The following is a 5,000-nucleotide window of genomic DNA, read 5'->3' as shown; positions in this document are numbered from 1 at the left end:
AATGAAAAAAGTTCTTCAAAGTCATTTAAATCACTGGTAAACAATGATATCCGAATATACATTTACTCAACGTCAAATCGCGTAAATTTTTATTTTCGGTTAATAAAATAACCCATTCTTATTCTCCTTGCGTGATGTTTGGTTTCATTATTTTCTGTACGTCGTAAACTAAATTAAACGTTAGGCATAAACTAATACAATCCTTTCTGTTTGTTTTAGATATTTGTCTTCAGAATAATCATCCATGAGTGGAAGATAAATTCTGTGACCACACATCAAGAATCAAATCAAGCATGAGATATCAAATATATTCACAAATAAATCTCTAAACTTTATGAAGGCCGCAATCATTGTCCAGCTAAAAAGCAATAGATCTGAGCGATAAGAAAGAAAGATCTTTGACAATAAAAGACCACTATACATGATGATTCGCTCGTTGTCAGCTTTATAGTTTCGGTCAACGTCTGAGATGTTCTAGGTCAAATCAAAATGAAAATTAAAAAAACAGAACTTAGTCAAGCATGCGGTATCAACACAACGCAAGGTAAGTAAACGGAATGATAACAGCGACCATTTTCTATTGAAACAAGTGCGGTGACCAAACAGGCTGTTATCTACCCTAACCATCAATCGACGCTCATTACGGCTCAAACTCGTCAGTTGCCACGTCTGTCTAACTGAAGAGTCGACTGCAGTGATGTGGATATTACAACAGGGCCAAGTCATTGAAGAGAGTAATTACCATGACAACTCGTCGGTCGTCCGTTGGTCATTCGAAACAAGTTCCCTTCTTGAAGGACTTTCAAAATGATAAAACAAAGAAAGACGTGAAAAAAATATTATATATCGTACATTACATTTCAGTGTTTCCTTCTAATGAGGTGATATGAATTTTCAATACGTCAACATAGAGTGGCTAAAATATAACATCACGATGCCGTCGACATCCATTAGTGTGTGCGTGTGTGTGTGTGTGTGTACGTGTGTGAGACAAAACAGACTGCGAGAGGAGGTCGTGTTGTACAATGTCTGTACAATGTTAGTGTATAATGCAGTTTGTCTTTCTATAATGTTTTGTTTTTGTTCTGTGAATGTGAATTTTGTGATATGAAATTGAACGAAATTTGAATAAAGAATTTAAAAAAAAGTGTTGTCACAGTATTCCACAAAACAATGTCACACAAATGAGGTCCAAATGAGTTCACGTTCACGTTTCTCCCGATATAGAATGCACATGAATTAAACCATCAATTTACTACCAATAGTGTCCTCCTGAATAACTGAGCAGCATAAAATGAAAATGGCAAGAATGGCATATAATGTTTCGTTCATGATTTCTTTAATGGCAAAACCCTCTTGTTTGTTTTTACTTTCGTTGATGCAGTACCATATACAGCAAATTACATATTTAATAAGATGGTGCATTGCAAGGAATAATATACATCTGTTTATTTGATAGGAAAAAACAACAACAACAACAGTAGATCAGTGAAATATACTGTATCTTAGTAGAAACATCGAAGAGGTGAACAGAAGTACTTCTGATAGAATAATGCTCTTTGTAGGCATTGGGAGAGACGTCTGAATCAAGCTTCAACCATAGTCTTTATCATGCAGATACATTCTTCCTCATGACTCTTTTCAGTTTGCATCAGGTATTTCACCTCGTCTCGAAATCTGATAAAACAAAAGAAGATGAATAGTCGTACAGCTCGTAATTTTGTAGAAAATGGGGAATTGTGCCCAAGCTACATTACTGAGTCGTTTCAAGCTTCCATTGTGGCAACTCTCTCACAAGTATGCTTTCTTTCCTTTATATCTTTCTTACTTGCTTTCCCTCATTCATGTATACGTGTGCCATCAATGCTATCACTTGCTACTCATTATGATTCGTGAGCAAGGCGAACCAAAATAATGTCGGCAATTCGGGCAATAAACCGAAAACGGGTTGAATGAGCTGTTCTCATCTCTCGCAGCGGCATTGGTAAACGTCGAATGCGTCACACAAAATCAATCTACACAGAATGATGTTACACTATTTGGATGAATTCTCAGAGGATTTACTTTGTACATGAGTTTTACTCGTTAAGCAACCATTGTTTTGCGATGCTTATGCGTCCAGCACTAAACGAGTGTCTTTCGTACGTGACCGGCATGATGCCGATATGGCTCGGAACATTGAGTCGACAGTGTCAGAGATGGGTTTGGGGATTTTGACAGAGATGCGTGCTTAATTACTGTTGAGTTCAAGATTTGCATGGCTAATTGAACATTATTTGACCTTCATGGGGTCTAATCATGCCCATTCACGGGCTGGCAAGGACCTTATTATGTCGGTTGAGGGTGATATCTCACCAGAGCCAGTTCAGAAGTGCTCGTCATTCCGAGCCATACATTCGCGAGTGGATGATACTCAGGGGTCGTCTGCGAGCCCGAGTTGAAATGGGAGCGGGTTTTCAGACCCGATTTCTTAATGAGCTACACGGCTACCTCTTGAGGATGACGGGCGCGTGTTTTTTCGAACACTCATGTGTTGCAATCACGGTAGCCTCAAACAGCGGCAAAGATTAAAGGGAGAAGGAAACAGCGACTCGCATTACATGGGGACATTCATCATGATAATATGCGCGAAATTACGCGAACGAGGGATCCATTCTCCCAGCCCGCCGGAGCCCCGGGGCTGTCGGTGCAACAGACGGTGGCTCGTCTGACGGAAATGATGCTATTAACCAAATCTCATAATCCCGAAAAGAATGAAAGTACACGGGTAAACTAACGTACTAAGAATGGGCTCGTTTTTGACCTTGGGGTATCATTACTACGCTTAAAAAACATCTGAACGTTACAACAACCCCCACAAACACAAAAACAACGTTATTCGGAAACGTGCTATACTTCTAAATGTCACATTTGAATAAGTTGAATGGGTTACCGGCACAGACGTATACTCGGTTTTTGTTGCTCGGTGAACAAGGTTTTGTGATTAGGTTTTGGGAAGGGATCATGCCTATAATACAACCAATTGAATTAGCAGCAAACCGAAAATGCCGCACGATTAATTATGAAAAGTACACGGAAGGGCCAAACGTCATTGGGAAGGGGTGAACTTTTGACCAATTTTCTTGCCTTTCCTCTCTCCCCTCCCTCTTTTTTTCACTCGCTCTCCCTCTCTCTTCTTTCTTGGTTTCTCTCTTTCACTCAGTATGGAAGCTAATGATTGTGCTGCGTCATTATCATCATCTGTTTGACAGAGCGTCTTCAATCAAGTCGCTCTAGTCTTCTCCCGCTACAACCTTACCTGACTGCCATGATGGTTGACAAGTGCACATGCACCCATCCCCGCGGAGTCGCTCACCCCTCACGTGATCACGTCCGCCCAAACTGCAACAACAACATCGAAGCGAGCCCTGCTAATGTCACATTCTTGGGAAAGATTTCGACTTACCTATATAGTAATCAGCGCAGACGACAAGCATGCACGTACTGCGATGGCTCACAACGTAGTGTTTATAAGTTGCTATCTATACTTTTGACAAAGAAAGTCGATTGCACTAGGTCTATCTTTTCATCGGTATTTTTGAAGGCGAAAGACGCAATGTACTGAAAACGTCTTGAGTTTAGTGATGGTTCATATATTGTCAAAAATCACCTTCGAAAAAAAAAACGCTTTTTAGAGCTATGATAATTAGTTTCGCACACAGATTCACAAAATGTTAATAACTGCTAACAAACATCTAAGTAATTACAAAGGGTAGTCATTTTTATATCTTGAAGATTCTACAACTCTCTGGGATGCGGATATGAAAATATTATTTACCACTTCTTCCCAATATGACTCGTGGCAATCTTACAACTGTATTTCGTACTTAATTAATGTTCTCTACTCTGTAAGTAATTATCAGATAAGTCAAATCCATATAGAGAATAGTATGAGGGTTTGATGCTGGGATATTGGGAATAACACGTCAATCAATGATAATACTATAGAAGTGGTGTTAATATTGTTGTTACTGTTATCGTCATGATCTCCACTATTAGGCTAGATAAATGCATATACTGACAGGTGGTCATTATTGTTTCATCATCATTATAGTTATTTAGTCGTATCGCAATTGCTGTTATCATTACTATCATCATCATCATCAACATCGCAGTAATCGTACCTTGTAACAAAATATAGAAGACAACAACAAACAAGTATGTTCTCTTCTTGTGTTCATTTTCTTTTATTTGTTGGGTTTTTTTCACATGGAAAACAAACACTAGTACAATGTATACAGGAAATAATTGTTGTCACAGTGTACTTTTTGTATTGTAAAACAAAAGGCAATCATGTTATGTCAAGGACTATTGCTAGATAGGTCTACAGTAACACTGCGCACGCAAGGTACATGTATATCGAGAGAGATCTTAAGCCTCCAATACGTGGTATGCGAAACAGGGGATCATGTTGGAAAGCGTGCCTGGTATTTACTCAATTCAAATCTCAACCATGCAAATCTTGAATATCATGGTTTGCGGTTTGCAGTCTCTCCGTTGCCTTGAGAGTAATTTAGAATAAAAAGCCTTGTAATATCAAACGGCAAATAAACGGCTTTACTTCTGATATTTTTTTTTCTTTTAAGGAAAGACTTTTATGAGCTCGGAAATGGGTTAGATAATTAGATATCGCGTCCAAATCCATAAACCATTACTGGATTGGAAAACCGTCCGGCCGACATAATGTGAAATATTCGTTCCCTGATGAAGGCGGGCTGTATGACGTACTTTGTATGGTGTCTGTAAAGCGAGCATAATCCTCTCCAACCACTCCCCTCTATCACGAGGAGCAGGAAAAGGAAAGATACTAAAGTAAGGAAGTCTGTGCGTCGTCTTGTCAACCTTTACCCGACCCGACCGTCGCAAACATCCACCAAATTGCTTTTATTGTTTGGGAATATCCTAAAATTATAACCATACCTTGTTTTTCCAATTTCAGTTGGATTTTGTTCGTTCTTGTC

The sequence above is a fragment of the Diadema setosum genome, chromosome 5 (genome assembly GCF_964275005.1).
Source record: "Diadema setosum chromosome 5, eeDiaSeto1, whole genome shotgun sequence".
NCBI classification, from domain to species: domain Eukaryota; kingdom Metazoa; phylum Echinodermata; class Echinoidea; order Diadematoida; family Diadematidae; genus Diadema; species Diadema setosum.
Note: the sequence above shows the minus strand (reverse complement) of the source record.